The sequence below is a fragment of the Anabrus simplex genome, chromosome X, assembly GCF_040414725.1.
Source record: "Anabrus simplex isolate iqAnaSimp1 chromosome X, ASM4041472v1, whole genome shotgun sequence".
Lineage (NCBI taxonomy): Eukaryota > Metazoa > Arthropoda > Insecta > Orthoptera > Tettigoniidae > Anabrus > Anabrus simplex.
This window is the reverse complement of record NC_090279.1, coordinates 107,831,903-107,855,901: the sequence shown is the minus strand read 5'-3', so window position 1 is coordinate 107,855,901 and position 23,999 is coordinate 107,831,903. Positions and strand designations below refer to the sequence as shown.

Here is a 23,999-nt window from a genome sequence, read left to right as displayed (position 1 = left end):
ATCTTTGAGAAAAGCTTGAAGGTATTACACTCTAGTGCTACCACCTGTAAGAACTGGGGTCGTCCTTGCTGCCTTTTCCTTTGATTACATCCGGGCTTGCGGATTTTTTGGCCATGGTGTCCATTACACATTTCTTCACTTCGTCTGTTGTGATAGGTTGTAATGTGTGTATTGGTATGACTTTTATTTCAAATCCATTCGATGGTCTATTTCCGAATAGTTCTTGTAAGTGTTCCGTCAATTGCTACGGGTTGACTACGGAATTTGTAGGTGTGGTTTTGTTTGATTTCAGTATCCTGCAGGGGTTTTCCCCTGCCTCTTCGATCACATTTCTCTCTTCATTTTGTCTATAGTCTTTCTTCCTTGTTCCGTAATAGCTCTTTGTATTTCCTTCTCATTTCTGCATATTTCTGGAGGTAATGTTGGTTATTTCTGGATTTGGCTTTTTGTATGGATTTCAACCTTATTTGCGTTTCCTTGCAGCATTCGTTGTCGAACCGTATTTAAGCTGTTCTTTGGTTGTGTGATTTGGTTGTTGATGACAAGAGAATATTTTATAGTTTATTCATGGCTTCGTCTAGGTTTCCTTGTACGATTTTTTCCTTTATTTCCGGTATTGCTTCCTTTTTTGCCTTCCAGAGCTCCTCGTCTACGTTCCTTGAATTTCTTACCTGTTTTTCTGGATGTTCTGTGTGCTTTTTCGTATTCAGTTGTAAGTGGGTTTGAACTGGCATTTTCTTTCTGATTGGGTTGGAGCAACGAGCTAGAATAACATAGAGGGGCTGTATGCCTGTCATCAGCGCTCCCTGCTTGAAGCAAGTTGATAAGGGGCAGCCATGTTAACGGTTGGCAAAACAAAGCGAATTGGCGCGAGAGCATATGTTGAGGTGACAGGGAGATCGTGCATGCCAATTTAATTCCCTAAGTTTTAAGAAGTGAAAACATAGATTCTCGCTTTCAAGAATGCCAGCCGTAAGCTCAGCGTATGGTTGTACTAATCGGAGTAATAAAACCAAGGATATATCGTACTTTAAGTAAGTATTACTGAATTATAGCCGAGATTCCTTTTTGTAATTTCTGTTTGTAATTAAATCCATTTTATTGTTTACTTAGCGAAAGTACGGATAGCCACGGTAATTATTTGTCGAATTTTGTTTCAGAGTTCGTTTAAAGAACAAGGAATTAATGGAACAATGCGTTGTGAGGGCGAAAAGAGATAAATGGTATCCCACTCAATTCAGTTGCTTATGCTCTGTACATCTCCAGCCCTACTTAAGTTTCATTCACATTTACAAATAAAGGAAATGGAGCGCCCACCACCAAGAAAACGTAACAACAAAAAATCACTTATGTCGTTCAAACGTACACTAAGTATGATAAATACAGCATTTTACTGCTATTTTTGAAATGTACCGTATACAGCCTTTATTGTGGATGTCTGTTGCCACACTTCATAATGGACAACTTTCAAGCTTACCTTTCAGCTAGTAATCCCAGTATGATATGGTAATGGGAGAAACATGATATCCCCCCTATATTATAATAAATAATTACACTAAACGATTATTGTGGTAAAGTATTCATGGGCCGCCTCTGTGGTGTACTGGTTAGCGTGAGCAGCTGCCACCCCTGGAAGCCCGGGTTCGATTCCCGGCTCCGCCACGAAATTTGAAAAGGGGCACGGGGGCTGGAACGGGATTCTATCAGCCTGGGGAGGTCAACTGAGTAGAAGTGGGTTCGACTCCCACCGCAGCCATCCTCGAAGTGATTGTCCGTGGTTTCCCACTTCTCATCCAGGCAAATGCCGGGATGGTACCTAACTTAAGGCCACGGCCGCTTCCTTCCCCCCCACAAGGCCCCTGTTCAGCATAGCAGGTGCAGCCCTCCCTCACAGTTGTATCCCCCGACCCAATGTCTCACGCTCCAGAACACTGTCCTTGAGGTGGTAGAGGTGGGATCCATCGCTGAGTCCGTGGGAAAAACCAACCCGGGAGGGTAAACAGATTAAGAAAGGAACACAGTACTCATGAGGATGCAATAATTTTAAAAATATGAACAGAATGAGGTTGTAACCTATTGTAGGTCCCTATGATTTTAAGGTTTCCTGTCATAAATATTTATGTCCATCGTTTTTATTCTAATTTACGCTTAACCACAACAGCCAAGCAGGGTAACGCTCTTGTTCCGATTTCGAGGCCTATTCTTGTGTCACTGTGCAATGATTTCGAACTACCCTACAATCAACTGATCGTGATGTTGGCCTCGTGCCGTAATTGATGAAGTGGCGGTATTCGCTTTAATGCTTCAAGCTATCGGCAACGGTCTTTAATTCTCCCCCAGTGATTCTAAAATACGTATTTTCTACACTTTTCGTCATTTAAAGGCCATGCCCCCTTGCTTGTGTGACCACAGGAAACATGGCGGACTTTCGTTCTATTAGCTTCACCCAGGCACGGCTTCCGCCTCTCTGTGTTATTCTAGCTCGTTGGGTTGGAGCCAACTCTTTGTTCCACTTCTTCGAGCCCTTCGTTGCTGACAATTACCAGGTCATTCGTGCTCTTTTCGTTGTGCGCAATGTATGTATACTCCGATTCCGAGTTGACTAGTCTCAGGCCGTAGTCTGTTAGGAAATTTATTACGCTGTCCGTCTTCGTGCATCTTTTGTCGATTCGGCAGTTGTAGTCACCGGTTACCATTAAACGTTTGTTGTCATTGAATGCTTCGATGTATGTTGTTGTATGTTGGGTATTCAGCCTGAAGGCTGGTTTGATCCTCTGCAACTCCGCCAACAGCTGTCATAAATAGCCTAGGCGTCACTGAAGAGGCGTACTAGGGAAATGAGGAGTGAGGTAGTTTCCCGTTGCTTTCCTCACCAAGCCAGCCGTTGCTATTACATATCAGTCTGCCAAGCCATAGCTATCGATTATATATTCGACACATGTATTTGGGTTGAAGTAGGCTACGATTATATTAATGAGTTGATATCGCCATTGTGGCCTGTGTTCTTAGGATCGTCAGCATTGGCTGTAGGTGCGGCTTCACGAAGCAGCTTATCCCTCCCTCGAGTCGCCCTCCCTTTCCCTGCCTTGCTATAATGTGCGCATCATAGAATTTGTCCAATTCCGCTTCTTCGGTGTTGAAGGTTTCTGTGAGCGTCACAGTGTCGTATGTGTCCCATCTGGTGCTTGAGTCTGCGGATAGTAGTGATTTAAAGCCCTCCACATTCCAAAGCACGGCTTTCAGTGTAGTCTTTGTGTTGGTTTTGTCAGTTCCCACCGTGGAATCTGCATGGTCTGCAGACGGTGTAATGGCGTAGTTCCTGTTAGTGGGGTTGTTTGGTTTCTTGGTGGAACTTGTAGGGGCGAAAAGTCGCCCCTTTGGGCCAAAAGTTTGGGTAGTCTATCGTTTCCTGTTTGGTGAATGGGACTGCAATTCTGAAGCCTATGTTCTGTCCTCTGTGCTATGGTAACGATACCGCATTTGACGTAGCTATCACCTCGTGGGTTGGCTTGCTTGTTCGGAGTGGTACTGTCTTAGCTGTGTTAGTTGTTGCTGGTTTACGTATTTGTTTGCTGAATATTATTTTCGTCGTTAGTATATTTTTTTAAAGTTAATCAGTGGCTAGTTGTACAGTTCTATTTTGTATTGAGCATGTGCATATTTTTTTTCGGTTATTGTCAGAAACTGATGATATTGTTGGTTGTTGATTATGAAATCTCATATTTAGACATGATATTGTATAGGCTTTTGGGCTTGTGCCGTGTCAAGAAAATAAGGTGAAATTCTTAACGTTTCGCAGAAAACTGTGCTCTGCGTCCTTCTGAGGCCTTGTTTTGGCAAATATCAACGCAAGTACCGGTAGCCTACAGGAGTAATAATTATGACAGTATTAACCTATGTAACAATCTCCATAACTCTAAAGTAAGATAAATCGGCAATCAAACTCAATACCTTTTCCACAGAGGAGTGCAGTCGTACGCCGCCTGCACAACGTGTCGAGACATCAAGTCAGCCGTGATCCCTATCACATCGTTGGACAATGGGTAAAACATGGCGGACGAACAATTTGGTCGCATCGTGTATTATGTACTCGGGCTACTATCGCGCTCCGTGCGGCTTTCCTCACATCGTGCTGTCAACGGAATCAGCTGATTATAGATTGCCAAACTAAACTGAATTTTTTAAATGTTGGCTGTTACAGCTGAGTAAGTTAATGTGATACCATTCTCGCCGGTAGTGACAGCAGTTCGTCAATTGATGGATATCAGAGGCTACAATTTACTCCCATTATTACGAGACATTTTGACAGCCACTCATTCTGCCTTCGAGCGAGGATCCTACAGCGAAAGGACAGTGAGTTTTGATTTCACAATTTTAGTGCTATTGTGAGGAACCTGAATTTTTGCACCTCCAGAATGTTGTAATTATGTGAAGTTTCATTACATTACATTAATATGCAGCTCTTTTTGTAACAGAAAATCTTACTCGAGAACCAGGAGTCCTCCTGTAACTTAAAATAGAGCTAAACTAATTTCTTTTTATGGAGATCTTCGAACTTTAGAATAGCTTGCACAAATGGTTCTTTAGGCCTATAACTTGTACATCTTCAGATCATTTTTCTTGTGCTATTTTATTCAATTCAGTAAATGAACATGTAGCCTACATCGAGATGTTTTTCCGTTTTAGAGTCGCGAGGTTCTTGGTTATCATTTCATTGGTACCTGTCTTCAGGGTATAAGGAAGAAAATTTAATTCGATCCAAATTAATGCTTTTTTAAATTTAGGAAGGCGTTTGATACATGAGAGCCTCCGTGGCTCAGGCAGCAGCGCGCTGGCCTGTAACACTGGATTCTGTGGCTCTAATCCCGGACACTCCATGTGCAATTTGTGCTGGACAAAGCGGAGGCGGGACAGGTTTTTCTCCGGGTAATCCAGTTTTGCGTGTCATATTTCATTCCAGCAACACACTCCAATAACATTTCATCTGTCATTCCTTAATCATTGCTGCAGAGAAGTGCGACAGGCTTCGGCAGCCGGCACAATTCCCATCCTCACCGCTAGATAGGAGCTTCATTCATTCCATTCCTAACCCGGTCGAATGACTGGAAACAGGCTGTGGATTTTCATTTCATTTGATACATGATGTACGTTGTCCAGTAGTTTTTACCAGTGGACACTGCAGAAAAATATAATAAAGACAGAAAAGCAATGCAAGTGAAGTCTCAATAACCCAAATTACAATTTGAAAACACGAATGGGAATGCAAGAGTTATTGCTTCAGATAGTTCCTCCAGTTGGCACTCATTTCAACAAATTACAGATGATTTCTTCAGCAGGAATTTAAAAATGTATTTCCTCATTCATGATGAAATCATCAGTTCTCTGCATATTCTTAAGTATTTTATCTCCAACTCTCCTGTCTACATGTTTTTTTTTTTTTTTTTTAACCACCCTTGAAACTAAATGTTGTCTGCTTTCTTCTGCCGTGCAGTGCAAATAACATGGTCATACCTTTCAATAGAACTAGACCTGTCCTTCAACTTGAGCTGGTAATTAGTCGTCCTCATTATGACCACCAATACCAACGTTGCTGTGTGGCATTTCTTGGCCTGAAGTGAGTTGTAAGGCCTAAGATAAATTAATAAAACATTTGAAAATATGTTTAAGCTTAATACATACAGCATTGTCCTCTGCTACATTTTATACCAATTGGGGGAGAAAAAAAAAGTTAAGTCAGGTTGTGAGTTTGTTTTAATTACTGTGTTGATGGGGTAAATGATATCGCGTATGGCTTTTAGTGCTGGGAGTGTCTGAGGACAAGTTTGGCTCGCCAGATGCAGGTCTTTTGATTTGACACTCGTGGGCGACCTGCACGTCATGATGAGGATGAAAGGCTGATGAAGACGACACATACACCCAGCTCCATGTCAGCGAAATTAACCAATTATGGTTAAAATTCCCAACCCTGCCAGGAATCGAACCTGGGAACCCAGTGACCAAAGTCCAGCACGCTAACCATTTAGCCATGAAGCCGCAGTGTTGACGGGGTGAAAGTTGCTTATGGGGATCACTGTGAGTACCTAGGTATTAATATAAGGAAAGATCTTCATTGGGATAATCAGATAAATAGGATTGTAAATAAAGGGTACAGCTCTCCGCACATGGTTATGAGGGTGTTTACGGGTTGTAGTAAGGATGTAAAGGAGAGGGCATATAAGTCTCGGGTAAGACCCCAACTAAAGTATGGTTCCAGTGTATGGGACCCTCACCAGGATTACCGGTACTTGATTCAAGAACTGGAAAAAATCCAAAGAAAAGCAGCTTGATTTGTTCTGGGTGATTTCCAAGAAAAGATCAGTGTTACAAAAATGTTACAAAGTTTGGGCTCGATTAAGTGGTATGTTACATGTGATAAACGAATAAGTATTTGAACCGTAGAATAAAAATCAGTAAAATTTCAACAAGTTGATAAGGACGAAGTCCTAATTTTTAAGACTTGATTGTATTGAATAGGTAGGTAAACAAGAAAAACATACTAGTTTTATTGTATTTAAGTGGTCTGTTCCGAGCTGTCAGCAGAGAGATGGCGTGGAATGACATTAGTAGACAAATAAGTTTGAGTGGTGTTTTTAAAAGTAGGAAAGATCAATGAAGCTAAAGTTGAAATTCAAGAGGACAAATTGGGGCAAATATTCATTTATAGGAAGGGGAGTTAGTGATTGGAATAACTTACCGTGGGATATGTTCAATAAATTTCCAATTACTTTGCCATCATTTAAGAAAGGGCTAGGAAAACAACAGATAGGGAATCTGCCACCTGGGCAACAGATCAGTAGTGACTGATTAATTGAATCATAGGTATAAACTAAATGCTCATGTACCTACCTTCAAATGTGCTTTTAGAATATTTTTGTGAGGGAAGTTCACTCAGTTACAATGCACAAATACATTGATCAAGGAAAAGAATGCACTCGCTTACTGGCCACTGTTTGCTATTGGTGCCAACATAATGTCTGTCTCCCCTACAGTCTCAAGAGTAGCACATGTAGTGAGTCCCATATCTTGAGTTCAAGTGGGGCAAAAACACATGCACAATATGAACTTACTTTCAACTGTCTTTGGAAGTGTTGTTTACTGAGAAGATTAACTGACAGCTGCCGGAAAATACTCGGAAGGCTTATTCTGTTTTTTATCATGCTTCACATCGAGGTGCCGTTAAGGGATCATTGACTGCTCAGAGAGTTCTGGTCTGGTCAAAGGATGACAGTAATGGCTATAAAGAGGGAAGGATCTCTCCACAATTTCCTGGTGCAGCCCTTGTAAGGCCGACCCTTTGACGAGAGTAAGAGTTGTGAACATATTAAGATGTGATTGTGAAAGAACAAGAATGTTGGATAGGAGACAAGAAAGTCAGGAACAAGAAGGCATGAGAGAAATGCCACATTCATCTTGGTTGGTGGTGGTGTTTTCACAGTAACGACAATGATGTTTCATGCTACCTCCGTCCAAAGGTAACCCGTGTCTGTCATAAGACGCAATTAAAAGGGGCCCCAGGGGCTCTGAACTTGGGAGGGTGGGTTGGCGACCACGGGGCCCTCAGCTGAATCCTAACATTGTTTCCACTTTATTTTATTTAATTTCCGGGTTGAACCGTGTTGTACTTGTACGCATATCACGTACAGTTTGCCGACGTTTCGAATACATTGCAGTATTCTTTGTCAAGGCGACTGAAATACCCCTACTCGATCCGAGGTAATCTGTCTCGCGAGACTTCTGGAAAGTATATGTCACGGCCAGGTAGTGGGGGCTTGCCCGCACTGCTATGTAATGGGGTTTCGGCCTGTGTGTTTATGTTGTGGTCTGTATGTCTTAAACTATGAATGATAGGCATCCAAGAATTACTGATTTTATATCCTTCTTCTAAATTTATGTTGTTCGGATGTTTCTTGATTTTGATAGCCTCGCGGATTTTCCTTTCCAGATTCCAAGGGGTGGCTGCTAGGATCTTGGTCTTGTCAAATGATATTCCGTGCCTAGTTTCGTAGGAATGCTTGGCTACTGCTGAAATATCTGTGTTTTGGTTCTTGGTGTGACGGATATGTTCTTTTAGGCGGGTGGAGATTAGACGTTTTCTCACCTACATAACAAGCTGCGCAGCTACATTCAATGTGATACTCTCCAGGGGCCTGTAATTCTATTGTGTCTTTTACTGGTGGTAGATAACGGGCTAGCTTACGGTGAGGTTTATAAATAGTTTTTATGTTGTATTTGTCCAGTATCTTGCCGATCCTGTCTGTAGTATTTTTAATGTATGGCAGTATCGCTGTTTTCTGGCGGGTCAGTTCTTCTTTCCCGTTGTTTTCTCCTGCGGCGGCCTTTTCTTTGTTCTCTTCTGATTTTTTAAGGACTCGTCGGATGTTATTGAGCGAGTAGCCATTTTTCCTAAGGGTTTCCGTGAGATGTTCTTTTTCTTCCTCAAGGTGCTCTGCGTCAGATATCGCTATGGCCCTGTTCACTAGTGATGTTAGGACAGCCTGCTTTTGTGATGGGTGATGATGAGACGAGGTGTGTAGGTACCTGTCTGTGTGAGTGGGTTTCCTGTATACTGCGCGACTCAGCGTCCCATTGGGGTTACGTATTACTAGCACATTCAGGAACGGTAGTTTTCCGTCTACTTCTATTTCCATGGTGAACTGAATATTTACGTGTATGGAGTTGCTTGTGCCAGGCTCCTTACTTTCATATTTGTTATTCAACCTCCCTTGGTCTGCTCTTGTTCTTTTTCGACCATGATGATATTAGGTTTGCGAATCCTAGGGAGTCTTTTATTTTCACGGCCTTGGTGGCCCTTGTCTTTCTTTAGCCGATATGTTTGTTTTTGAAGTGTTGGATCCCTTCCGTTTTTTTCTCTCTGATTAGTGTTACCACCACCACCACTAGGTCTGTCCTGTGGCTGGGGCCCAATCGCTGCCTGTCATAAGGGGCCATGGAAAGCTGGACCAAAGGTTCTGTCTGTTGTAATTGGAGTGCAACTCTGTTACAGACATGTCTTTAGAGCAGGAGTCAGCAGGCCAAGTGTAAGACTGCGTCAGTCTCCTATCCAGCCTCCCTTGTTCTTTCCTGAACCCGGCTTGCTTTTCTTTTGCTGATGCCTTCATTCTTCCAAGTGTCATTTTCCTTCTTGGTAGTGTTAAGAGAGAACAGTTGTCATCTTATGGCAGGAAGCGCAGAAGACAAGTACGAGAGGAAGTACGTCCTGGCCCATGATAAAACGAGTAAATAGCACCTCATTTTATTGCTCCCCAGTTGACAATGAAGTGATGTACCTCTCCTAAAGCAAGACCAGTAACATTCAACTTTCTAACTTGTGTATTTTAAATTAGGGTGTCAATGAAAGAAAGGGGCATGAAAATGAAAGACATTGATGCCCTCTGTGGTCCTTCACTTCCTTTTCTTGATGCCCTTATTAGTAAAACTTAAAATACCTAAGTTAGAAAATTGAATGACAACGTATGGCAGCACAAGTAACAAAGAGAGTGCTTCTGTCTGCCTTCCTTCCCAGTCCAAGCCCAATGTCATTGAGGATCTCCGGAGACGATGTTTGATGTCTCCACCAACGATCATGCTCAATTGGTAAGTGAACATTTCTAACTATAGCCCAACAACATTGCAGCAGACATTTTATGTCTATCTTATGCCACTCCTCCTGACAGGCCATTGATAGTGTGTGGACGTCTGTTTCCTAAGGCTCCTTTTAGGATTCCATATGCACAGAAGTCCATGGGTGATCTATCGGATGCCTTCGCCGGAATGTCAGTAAAAGGAATTGCACGGATTCCGTTTTCGTCTCCATTCTCGCTAAGAACAGACGATTCGAGCAAGAGTTGTGGCTGGATGCATTATCTTGATGAACCCGTACCTGATTTTTCATCCTCCTGGCGGTGCTGGGATACCTGCGTTGTAAATGGGTGTTAAAACCTCTTCCTGATAGGATCTTCACATTATTAGCGACACGGTGAATGGTCAACTTGCCACTATAGCAGTATCCAGCGATGATCATGAAACCCTTTGGAAAACTTGGCATTCTTTATACATAGTTTCTTTTTGTCTCTACGGCGGTACTAATCGAGCATGTTTTGTTACAGTCACTAAGGTACACATATGCTTTGTCTAATGTCACCACATTTTTCCATCTCTCCCCTGCCAGATAGCCCTCATACAGCTCTCTTGCGTTAGTGTGACGTTCCGAAATGTGTTATGGCGCCTATGCCGCTTTTCTAGTTGCAGGTCTGTTGAAACAGACACCCTCAACTTATGTGCGATAGAGGCAGGGTTATCACCTGAGATAAGGGCATTCACTTTACTCACCACTTCTGGTGGCTTGTCATGGATTTGCTTGTTTTCTTCCCCCTCTTGAATTAAGCCCGGTCCACCTTTGCCTTTTTTATTCAATGGAGCACTGATCCAGCTCTTTGATATCAAGAAATCACGCTTCTTGCACGTTCCCTGGATTGCAGAATAGCAATATTTAGCATTGGAAATAGTTGTTATGTAGCCCTCCCAGTAAGGGTCAATCTGCTTCGTCATCATTGCAGCTAATGTCACCAAACTCTGCATACATATTCTCAGTACTGATATGAATCATCGCTCCCTGTTGTGACATGCTCAAGTTGATAACAGCAGCCTTCAGACTTGTCCCCAGAGATCCTGAAAGAGAGAATTGTTTTCAGCCCCAGTGAGCTCATATACTTGCTGTTGCTCTGATTTCAGACGGAGCTTGCTGCGTTCACCGGCCATGGACGATTACTGCTGAAACAAGCAGGTGGGTGCTAAGGAATGATGTAGAGTGCATTACTCATTGGTCCCAGTTCTTGTTACGGGGTCAGGGATGGCGTGAGATGTCGTTACGACCAGAGTTGAGGAGACAATGAAGATTAAATCAATCATGGTGAATGCAGTTGGGAAGGAATCGGCTCAGGCCTATCAATCTGCATTTAGGGCAGCAGATTCCCTATCAATTGTTTACCAAGCTTTATCTTTAAAAATTTTTATGAATTTGCAAATTTATTGAACCTTTCCCTTGATAATTTATTCCAGTCATTTACTCCTCATCCTATAAATGAATATTTGCCCCAGTCTGTCCTCTTGAATTCCAACTTCATCTTCATATTATGATCTTTTCTACTCAAGCTTATTATTCTACTTAGTCATTCGATGACAACTCTGCAATGACAGCTCAAAACATACCACGTAATACGAATGTAGTTCGTCCGTTATTTGACGTTATGAATCTTCCAGCTTGAAACCTCTAGCAACCAGGAATGAGTTAGCTGCAAAATTTATAATGTCCAATAACAGACCAACTATATTCGTATTATAAATTTACTAATTCGGGACAAATGTTTCAGGTTTGCTATGGGAATCACCGTCTATAACATACTACACAGTTGAGCATCTTGTCTCCTTACTTCCCAGCACAAAGTTTGCAACGTTTCCATAACACTACTCCTTTCTACAATTTACGAACTTCATCGAATCACTACAGTTAAAACTAAGAAACAATGTTAGATTACGATTCACCCAATCAATACACATCACTTTACAAGTGAAAAACTATTTAATTAAAAGACATTAAATATATTTAGGGACATGTCTCATCTCTGTTTGCGACTGCATCGGCCATAAAATCACTTGGTAGATTACAAAACCCATTGCTCAGAAATTGAAAAAAAAATGGAAGAACCCAGTTCCTTTTTAAGGACTATTTGAGAAACGCAAAACATATATATATACACACATCATCTACACAAATTGGCCTCATGTCTTGCAGAAACTTTTGTCATGCCTGCCATAACATCTCGTATGGAATACAATGTCCATTGTTGCTGTTCGTATATAAAACAGAAGTTCCTTTATGAACTGTTGAGGAAACACTGGAGAACAAATACACACAATCATATTTAATGAGGTAGTTTAACACTTTCTGCAAACAATCTTTCTGCAGTATGAACAACCTTACTTGAAAATGTTGCAGGCATTGTTGGAATCCAGTAGTTTTAGTGTATTGACTGGGGAGATCAAAATTCTGGCCTCAGAAAAGGATTGGTGCTAAATCCACATGAGAACATTAAAAACTTTAACTTGTAAGGAATCTTCTTTCAGATTGAACTATTCTGGTAGAAGAAATCTGAAACCTTACGAGATCGCCTGTCATATGGCAAAGACCAGTGCTGCCTGACCACTATATTCATGACTTATTAAGAATATTCCTTTTTTAAAAAGGTCTGGAAAGAAAGAAATATAAAAATTAATGGGTTTAAAACCGTCTGATATGTAAGAAAAGAGATTCCGTCACAAATGTATAACGTGAAGCTTACGATAAATGAAACTCCCTATAGCTGGTTTACGACTGAACCTCACTCTGACTTGCTTCTCGCCACGCTACTGCGCGTGACTGGGATGAGACGAGACGAAACATGTCCCTAAATATATTTAATATGGCTTTTAATTAAATAGTTTTTCACTTGTAAAGTGGTGTGTATTGATTGGGTGGACCATAACCTAACATTGTTTGTTAGTTTTTACACTACTCCAGAACAAATTATGCTGCTATCCTTAGAATATTTTCCAGTTCTCGTATCCAGTAGACCTGGTGAAGGTCCCACACTCTGGAACCATACTCTAACCGTGGTCTTACCAGAGACTTATACACCCTTTCCTTTACATCCTTACTACAACCTGTAAATACTCTCATAAGTGTGTGAAGAGATCTGTAACCTTTGTTAACTACCTCGTTATTATGATTACTCCAGTGAAGATCATTCCTTATGTTAACACCTAGGTTTCCCATGAGCTACTATCACACCATCCCATTGTCGCTCTCCATCTCTCCCTGCAGTTGCTCACAATCCTGCAACTACTCTATAACATCATCCAGATCTTTACTCTTATCATTTATAAGAAAACATAGAGATCCAATAATACTGCCCTGTGGGACCTCGTGTGAACTGGAACTGTCCCGACATTTGTCTAGAAGAGAAAATTGGAAACCACAGAAAACAGGAGAGCTGATGGTGGGATTCAAACTCTCTCTCTTCTCTCCTGAGCACAGAGCTCGGCTCCGAAGTAACGTGCGGCCACTCTACGTCCTCTGCAACACCGTTGGCCAGACATGTACACTCAACCACAACTAGCTAAACAGAAGAATCCACCACATTAGTGTAGGTACAGTACTGGCCACGAAATGGAAGTAGACATCGCAGAGATCCCATTTCTAGATCAACGTACAACACATCAACAACAACTGTTTTTAGAATGTGAAGGAGCAGCTATCTTTCCAATGAACCTGTTAATAATGTAGCTCATCGCTACTGGAGGTAGTGGATGTGCTAGGTGCTGTATACGGGCGATAGGTATAAACTGCAAGCACAGTCACTTTTTGGAATGCATTAACAGGGAACAGTTATTGCAATTTGCTTCTTTTGTTTTGTTTCTGTGCATAGCAGTACATATGATAGTATAGGGAAGATGGTAAACATTGAGAGAACGAATCTATACTAATATATAAGGTAAAGTTTGTTTCTATGTAATGGCTAATCTCACGAACTACTGGACCGATTCTAAAAATTATTTTACTAATGTAAATATTCGTTATCCCTGAGGGACGTGGACTGTATTTTCTTTTCAAAACAATTCGATCGTGTGGGCACGGGGGGGGGGGGGGGGGGGGGGAGGAAATATAAAAATAATAGGCTAATATAGGCAATATATCGGATTCGTCGTACAAGGACAAGACAAAGCTCAATTTAAGCCCCTTGACGCAAAGCAACCGTTACGGAGATATGGGCACCACACTCACTACCCCTGCTCTAGGAATCGGATAAAGAAATGAACTGCCGTAACCATGGCAACGTCAGCTCCAGGATTCTTGATTTATCAGTTTCATTTTCCGTATTGACCGTTATATATAAATGCCGATATGTGTGATTGCTTTTGTGGTTGTGATGCGCTAGCTTTGGCTGCCTAGCGTGCACTGTGTCGTGTTCTTCTGGTGTTAGTGGTGTTTAAAATGAGCAATCACACCCATCGGCATTTATAGACCAGAGAAGACCCACCTTCCTGCATTTGACACTCACAGAATAGAAATTACATTCAATACTCCAGCCATATTCAACCGCAGCTGCACACATCTACCTCGGACAATACATCAGACTTGTTATTAATGATTGATAAGTCAACCATAAACTAATGAATAAGCATAATATACAGCAGAAAGAAAAGCACCACTTACAAAAAAGCATAGACATTCTCCATACGATATTGAAGAAAATCAACGAATGCAAGACCGGAAACTTACTCTAAAAAAATTGTTTCCTATTTACTGTAACGGATCTTACATGAATTTGCACATTTTAAGATGACATTCTACATGTACTATATATATTTTTAAGAGTATTTATGTAACTGTACTTTTAATAATAGTCCATTTATATGATTTTCACATCATATTGAAGAAAATCAACGTACGCAAGACGAAAACTTATTCCAACAAAATGTTTCCTATTTATTTATTATAACGGATTTTACTTGAACTGTATATTTTAAGACAACATTTTACATATTTCACATATATTTTTAAAAAAGTGTTTACGTAATTGTACTTTTAATAACAGCTCATTTACATGATTTTAGGCCTAAAAAATTCACCTACACATTTTAGATTGTACATAGTCGAATTTACCCTGATGTATGCTCAATTAGAAGTAAGATATATCCTATCATTATGACTATTATTATGGACAAGGCAAATCAACTAATTTGATTTATGTGAAGGTAACGGTGTACAGCTGAGGATGACTACATGTAAAGAGTCGAAACCGGTACTGTAGATATTTGTATAAATAAATTTGTACTGATAAGGTGGAACCTTTCTCATCTATAACTTAGCTCCAGGATTCTACAGCAGCGAGATTATCTACAATATATCACGAAAACCTAACATGTTACCGACATGAATATTGGTATTTGGAATCTCCTTTAAAAATAAAATGACACAAATGTTTGTTTTCAGAAAATCCACTTAAGCGGTGGGGGGTGAAAAGAAGTGAGGAAGGAGTTGAATTCTTTATATGAGGATACATATATCTCAGAAATTGAAGATGTTAAAATTGGTACTTGGAATTTCCTTTAAAAATACATGAACACACTTTTTTTTCTTTTTTTTGAAAATGCACTTAAGAGGGTTAAAAGAACAAAAAAGCAGGTGAACTTTTAAAATGAGTATCTTCTTCATCTACCGCTTTTACCACACCTTTGGGGTCGCAGGTGCGAACTGTGTCGTACATGTGGATTTGACCCTGTTTTATGGCTGGATGCTCTTCCTGACGCCAATCCCGTGTGTAGGGATGTAATTACTATTGTGTGCTGTTGTGGTTGGTAATGTGACGTGTTGAGTGAATATGAAGAGGAGAGTGTTTGGACAAACACAAACCACCTGTCCCTGAGCCAGAGGAATTAATCACACGCGATTAAAAAACCCGACCCAGCCCGGAATCGAAGCCGGAACCCTGTGAACCTAAGACCTCAATGCTAACCACTCAGCCAAGGAGTGGGGCAGTTTTTAAAATGAGTATATCTCATAAACTGAACATGTTACAGACGTGAAAATTGGTATTTGGAACGTTGTTTAGAAATAAAGAAAACTTTTTTCCTACATAAAAGAGGACTGTTCTCGCATATTGAGTTCCATGATATAGATGTTGATTCCCATAGTGCATTGGCACTGCCGGTGGCTACAATTAGCCTACGCAGTGGCCTCCGTGGCCAGCGTCTTGGTAGGTTTGCTAGGTACCAACTGATGAGCCCAGCCTAGCACATGAGGGTGAAACGCTGACAACCAGGAATGAGTTAGCTGGAAAATTTATAATGTCCAGTAACGGACCATTTATATTGGTATTATTGAGTTCCATGTCGCATGTTCCAGATTTAGGTCTACCAGTAGCCTGGTCATCTTAGCCCCAAAAGTCAATGCTACAAACGTTTGCAAAGAGTTTCTGGGGTAAAGGAAATGCAATTTTTCTGTGAGATTTTATACTTCAGGGATTTACAGATAATGCCTTAGTGCAACACCGAGAAACAAGTAATTTTTATCAAATTACGAAATCCTCGCGTGCGAAGCCGTGGGTAACGGCTAGTATTATATGTTTTTGTTTTTATTTACTTCCATTTAATTAGACACATTATTTTATTGTTTAATGCACAAAACATGTTAGTTGATTGCTACGTTAAGCATAATGTGAAAGGCAGGAGCTTGAATATTTATTATCCAGAACACGTCAACACAAAAAGATAGAATAGATTTTGTGATATCAGCGAGGATATGGATGACCATAATCATTCTTAGGATACGGACATTTTACAGAAAGGTAGGTTGAGGGTATTCATATTCATTTAGAGAGCTAATCCAGCAATCCTCTGCGTGTCAATATTATACAGCACATTTTTGAAAGAAGTAACAAAACACAACGGTTCGATACTGTTTATTTGCCTAAGGCAAACTGTAGAACATGTTTCGTCTACTTTGTAAACATTGTCAGCTAAATATGTTTAAGCGTAATTAATGTATAATTAATATGGACACATTCATTATACTGAAAAGTATGTGTCATGGAAAAAGCAAGGGGAGTGATCATGGACGGAAAGGGAATATGATACATTAACTAATTCTGACTAAAATATCTTGCTAATAACAATAGCTTTATACTATAAAGTTTACCATTGTCACTGATCATGTGTTATATAAAAACTCTCATTACAATTCACTGAGTGTACTATTATTTGTTGTCTTCCTTTAGAACTCTACTTCTTGTTGTCATTGTATCTGAAAGGGAGCTTCTAACGTTGCATTGAGAAATCTTGTGACTGTCCTGTACTTGACTGTTGGGAATTTAGATGCGCGCCCATACACACACTTTTCAGTATAATTAAATTTACAACTTTTTAATGGATTCAACATGTGTTTTAATATTAAGAATGTGTCCTTGTTAATTATGCGATAAGCAGATGATGTTTACAAAACATGTTCTACTGATCTTAATTTGCCTTGGCCAAATAAACAGTATCGAACCGTTGTGTTTTTTACTTCTTTTAATAATTTGTTTTACATCGCACCAACACAGACAGGTCTTATGGCACCTATGGGGTAGGAAAGGGCTAGGAGTAGGAAGGAAACGGCTGTGGCCTTAATTAAGGCACAGCCTCAGTATTTGCCTGGAGTAATCCAGCTTTAAATCTTAATGAGATTTTTGAAGAAGTATTTTATATGATGAAATTATAAACTTTGACAATAAACAAAATTTACCACACCGGTAGGTCTGCATTTCTTGTGAGTTGTCTATAAGTGATTAGTACAATTAGTGAGCTGAATGCAGATCCACTGATTGTTTTGCATTCATCAGTATTTGTTTTAGTCGGTGGATACATCATTTCATTTTGTTTCACCTCGTACCATTAGGGGCTGATGACCTAGCTGTTGGGCCCCTTTAAACATTATGTCCCGCCTGCCAGCGCGAGCACTGAGTAATAGATACAGCTGATGGACAATCCTCATATTTTGACTTTTCCTCTTCATTATAAATATGTTCCTCTTTAGATCACGCTTCTGTCGCAGATAATTTGAAATTTCAACGTTCATTCCTCGTTTTTGACAATGATATAACAAGCTGATGTTCACAGTAGAGAACTTCGCAAGCTGGTTTTTAGCAAGAACCGTATGTAACTCCAAATAGGGTGATTTTTACTACACTTCTGCAAGATTATACCTGCTTTTTAACATACTAAGTACTACAAATTCAATTTAATTTTTCAGCTCATTTTTCTCAAGTTGTTTTTAACACATGTACTTCTTGTCACTTAAGAATGTAGGAATTATGATGTAACATTCTGATTGCTTAGATAACCTGTACATTTCATCCCTTTATGTAATGTAGCTGTGTAACAATTTTGAAACTTAAGAATTGTTAATAAATGTAATTGTATTGTCTAGGTGGACAAATATATTACCGTTTTTCCTATTGTCAGTACGCAATCACATGCAGTAAATGGCCTCGTCTTTGAGGACTGTGATTAGTACCACTATATGAGCGACGCCGTGGATCTGCGTTGGCTGTGATTAGTACCACTATATGAGCAACGCCGTGGATCTGCGTTGGCTGTGATTAGTACCACTATATGAGCGACGCCGTGGATCTGCGTTGGCTGTGATTAGTACCACTATATGAGCGACGTTGTGGGTCTGCGTTGGCTGTGATTAGTACCCCTATACGAGCGACGCCGTGGATCTGCGTTGGCTGTGATTAGTACCACTATATGAGCAACGCTGTGGATCTGCGTTGGCTGTGATTAGTACCACTATATGAGTGACGCCGTGGGTCTGCGTTGGCTGTTGAATAGTACCCACTATATGAGGGAGAAACACCATGCATTTGTGTTGCCTATGAGTGGTGCCATACTGTGAGAAAGACCATAGGTCTGCTTTACCTGTGAGTAGTACCACTACTTAGATAAATTGAAACACAGGACAGAACAAGTTAAGAATAGTACAGCACCAGAATATCGAAAGAATAGAACAATTTTCATAACAAACCACAAAGGGATTATTGCAAAGCTCGGTGATAGTAACAGTTTGGATTTCATTTTAATAACATTTACAATGACATGCTTTAAAGAGAACAGATGTTTCCTGACCAACTGTACAAAGAGGAATTACAGAAGATAGAAAAAACAGTAGAATAGGTGAATGAATGAAGATCAGCATTATTAAATTAAAAAATCCAGGCATACTATAATAATTGACCTGACTATAAAGTACCACACTATTTCAATGTCAAGTTTCAGCAAACACTGGATGTAACACAGATAAATGTCAGCAAGTGCAATGTAAGACTTACGCAGTAGAAGAATGATAACCAGAAATTTTTGAGAGTATTGACACACAGAAAGTTCACTGTCACATAACTTAAAACAGTGCTCCAAACAAAGGAATTAGCTTCTCCCTTGTGGATACATAATGGAGTACAACCACTTGAGAACATAGTCATGAAGTTTACAATACCTCATGTTTGAAAAATAAGTCCCGTACAGATATGAAAATTTACATTGGCGTAACACAAAGATGTTGCCCTCTCTCCAACAGCCGAAGAATGCAAAGTGAGCTGCTTATATAGGCCAGTTGGAGAGGGGAAGTCATAACTCACAGCACTGGAAACGTCCATGAAGAGTGTGGAGGTTTGACAGCAGTGTCGTAGCTGTGGTAGTGTGCAGAGATGAGTTGACAATGTCAGTGGATTGATACTGGAATTGTGAGTTGGATCCGCTGATTATTTTACATTCATGTTCATCATCAACTTTTGAATTTTGGTCAGTGGATGATTATCATTACATATCATCTCCTTAGGGGCCAATGACCTAAATGTTATGACCATTTAAACAACAAGCATCATTATCACACGATAGAGCGCTGGTGTTCTGACCCCAATTTGGCAGGTTCAGCATAACACAAAGATGTTGCCCTCTCTCCAACAGCCGAAGAAGTAGTAGGCTGCGGGCATTTGAAGGTCCTGAAATACGTCAGCCTTGCATTGGTAGATTTGTTGTTGTTTGAGTCATCAGTCTCTGCCACCGTACCGATTGTCAGCAGCAGAAGTTAATCATAGGCAAGAAAGTTAAAGGCAACACCAAAAATAACACACTAATATCAAACACTTACCGTTACTTTAGTTAAGACAGACATTTCTCAGAGACCATGACCCAAATAACCCCTGGTATGGCAATAAGTTGTTTTAACACTACCAAAGAAAACAAGAGGTTCATTGAGAACAAGGTACATAATACTTTATTCAATAAATAAAGGTTAAAAGGGAGACTTAATTAGTATAAAATTTAAATAAATAAACGTCCTCGAAATGAAACCATAAACCAATTAAAACAAATAAAGCCGTGATGTATTAATTTAAAGTGTTTGGCAAACAAGAAGGAAAAAAAGAAATAATAGATTTTTCTATTATTTTTTTAACACCTCCAAAAAACTTGAGCAGTTAGTAACCTGTTTTACAATCCACTAGAAACAATTTCTTTGCTTAAGTTATTCTCTTCCATAGTTTCAAGCAATTTAATTTACTTTCATTATTATTATTATTATTATTATTATTATTATACTTGAACAGTACCAACTACCATCACAGAGATTCCACTAGAATTCAGTTCATGTCTTACTGCCAGAAAACATAGTTAAACATACAACCCGACAGGAGGGCAGAAAAACCAACCCCAGAAAAATAAAGAAGGAAAACAAGTTAATACACCACCGAGATGTCGAGACCACCAACGCAAAGACCGCGAGCCACCCCATAATAATAATTATTATTAACCCAGCCGGTTGCTATGGTAACGACAACACATCGAGCGTCCATAGCAACCACCAATATGAAAACAAGTACAACAATGGTACATACACAGGAGGAAAGAAATCCCAAAAACATAATGAAAAATGAACACTACAAGAAAAAATTTATTACCTGGAATTAGAATGTGGCAGAAAAACATTTCACTGAAATTCAGGCAAAACCTCTTGTGCTCTATAATTTATAAAGAGTAATTACCTTTCAAATTACACATACCGAGGCCAAAAGGAATAAAATTGTGAAGAGACTTACATGTTGGTTCAAACTGCAGAAACACGTTACCATAGTTTACTCACGTAGAGGCACTAGTACTTTACCATATCCAGAAGAAAAGTAAATAAATAAGAGAACGTTCTGTTTGAAAAAGTTTAAGATGATTTCTGAGGGCGAGCCCTCACACAGGCTCCATATCATAGATAGGAACCATATCCCAGAGCGGAGTGAAAACACGTCCATCTTACACAAGGCGGCGCACACCAATAATCAGCATGGCCCCACCAAGCGGAAAGAGAAAGTAATAGACTCGGCCTTAGGGCACGGAATCGTACCAGACCAAGTTTAAGGATTTCAAGAGAAAACATTAAAGCAATATAATCTCATGACACCAATTTCTATAGCACGAATGCAGCTTTCGAAATATGGTTGGTCACCAACGTGACTGCTTTGATGCTGCTCTCCATGCCACCCTGTCCTGTGCTAATCTTTTCATTTTTATGTAACTGCTGCATCCTACATCTCTTCTACTCTGTTGGTCATATTCATACTTTGGTCTGCCCCTACTGTTCTTACCACCTACACTTCCTTCAAAAACCAATTGCAGAAGTTCTGGGTGTCTTAAAATGTGTCCTATCATTCTATCTCTTCTTCTCGTCAAATTTATCCAAATCTATCTACTCTCATCAATTCAATTCAGTAGCTCATCATTTGTGATTCGATCTACCCATCTCGCCTTCAGGATTCTTCTGTAACACCACATTTCAAATGCTTCTTTTCTCATTCTTTCTGAGCTAGTTATCGTCCATGTTTCACTTCCATACAATGCCACACTCCAGACGATGGTCTTCAGAAACATCTTTCTAATTCCTATATCAATGTTTGAAGTGAGCTCTTCCTTGCTTGTGCTAATCTGCATTTTATGTCCTCCTTACTTCTGCCATTGTTAGTTATTTTACTACCCAAGTAACAATATTCATCTACTTCCTTTAAGACTTCATTTCCTTATTTCCTGAATCACCTGACTTCGTTCGACTGCACTCCATTACTTTTGTTTTGGAGTTATTTACTTTCATCTTGTACTCCTTACACAAGACTCTGTCCATACCATTCAGCAGCTTCTCCAGATCTTGTGCAGTCTCGGATAAAATAACAATATCATCAGCAAATCTCAAGGTTTTTATTTCCTCTCCTTGGACTGTGATTCCCTTTCCAAATTTCTCTTTGATTTCCTTTACTGCCCGTTCTATATAAACATTGAAAAGGAGGGGGGACAAGCTGCAACCTTGCCTCACTCCTTTCTGGATTGCTGCTTCTTTTTCAAAGCCCTCGATCCTTATCACTGCAGAATGATTTTTATACACATTGCAGATCGTTCTTCGTTCTCGATATCTGATCCTGATCACCTTCAGGATCTCAAATAGCTTGGACCAAGCAACATTATCGAATGCCTTTTCTAGATCTACGAACGCCATGTACCCTCTGTACCCTTTATTAACAACCATATTTATGTGATTACCCCAATGAAGGTCCTTTCTTATATTAACACCTAGGTACTTACATTGATCCCCAAGAGGAACTTTCACCCCATCAATGCAGTAATTAAAACTGAGAGGACTTTTCCTACTTGTGAAACTCACAACCTGACTTTTAACCCCGTTTATCATCATACCATTGTCCACCGTCCATCTCACAACACTATCGAGGTCACCCTGCAGCCGCTCACAATCTTGTAACTTATTTATTACTCTGTACAGAATAACATCATCTGCAAACAGCCTTATCTCTGATTCCACCTCTTTACACATATCATTGATATATATAAGAAAACATAAAGGTCCAATAATACTGCCTTAAGGAATTCCCCTCTTAATTATTACAGGGTCAGATAAAGCTTCACCTACTCTAATTCTCTGAGTTCTACTTTCTAGAAATATAGCCACCCATTCATTCACTCTTGTTTCTAGTCCAATTGCACTCATTTTTGCCAGTAGTCTTCCATGATCTACCCTATCAAATGCCTTAGATAGGTCAATCACAATACAGTCTATTTGGCCTCCTGAATACAGGATATATGCTATATCTTGCTAAAATCCTACAAGCTGAGCTTCAGTCGAATAACCTTTCCTAAACCCAAATTGCCTTCTGTCAAACCAGTTATTAATTTTGCAAACATGTCTTATATAGTCAGAAAGAATGCTTTCCCAAAGCTTACATACAATGCATGTCAAACTGACTGGCCTGTAATTTTCAGCTTTGTCTATCACCCTTTCATTTATACACAGGAGCTACTATAGCAACTCTCCATTCATTTGGTATAGCTCCTTCAACCAAACAATAATCAAATAAGTATTTCAGATATGGTACTATATCCCAATCCATTGCCTTTAGTATATCCCCAGAAATCTTATCAATTCCAGCTGCTTTTCTAGTTTTCAACTTTCATATCTTACTGTAAATGTCATTGTTATCATAGGTAAATTTTAATACTTCTTTTGTGTTACTCACATCCCCTATCTGGACATTATCCTTGTAACCAACAATCTTTACATACTGCTGACTGAATACTTCTGCCTTTTGAAGATCCTCACATACACACTCCCCTTGTTCATTAATGATTCCTGGAATGCCCTTCTTTGAACCTGTTTCTGCCTTAAAGTACCTATACATACTCTTCCATTTTTCACTAAAATTTGTATGACCACCAATTATGCTTGCCATCATGTTATCCTTAGCTGCCTTCTTTGCTAGATTCAATTTCCTAGTAAGTTCCTTCAATTCCTCCCTACTTCCATAACCATTTCTAACTCTATTTCTTTCCAGTCTGCACCTCCTTCTTAGTCTCTTTACTTCTCTGTTATAATTAGACCTGGGATTTTAGGCTCTAAAAAATTAGTTTTAGGCGCCTAAAATAGGCTTTTAAAAGAGAAAATAGGCACTTAAAATATGTTTTTAAAATGTGTGGATAGGCAGGAAATGACTTTAAAATATTACAATATACACTTAAAGTGTAATGTTATACTCTTTTACTTTAACAAACGTGGTATCCCTATTCTTAACCGAAATACCTGCAAAATTAGGACAGAATAAAGAAGACATTTATCAAAAACTATATAAAAAAAGTCATGTGTCAAAAAACTTATGGATTATATGATATATCATTATCAGTACTGATCTAAAACCTTAATACTAAAATCACTGTACACAATTACAGCACTGTAGGCATCCAATAACGGTGTAAACGCGAATGGAGTATGTGTTTAGTATTTGTGAGGAACATTCCTACAGTACTTTCATTCGTAGTTTGCTTTACAGTACATAACAATA

At 39.6% G+C, this 23,999-nt stretch overlaps 1 protein-coding gene across 2 annotated transcripts in view; it reads left to right on the top strand.

Annotated features, from left to right (window-relative positions):
- The first annotated feature begins 4,145 nt into the window (after positions 1-4,145).
- The window catches only part of LOC136886502 (F-box/LRR-repeat protein fbxl-1), a 47,269-nt gene continuing 27,415 nt past the window's right edge, over positions 4,146-23,999 (top strand). For both annotated transcript variants that reach the window (XM_067159317.2, XM_067159318.2), the window contains exons 1-2: positions 4,146-4,353; positions 10,771-10,822. The gene's annotated coding sequence lies outside the window, so the exon portion shown is untranslated. The remainder of the gene's footprint in view (positions 4,354-10,770; positions 10,823-23,999) is intronic.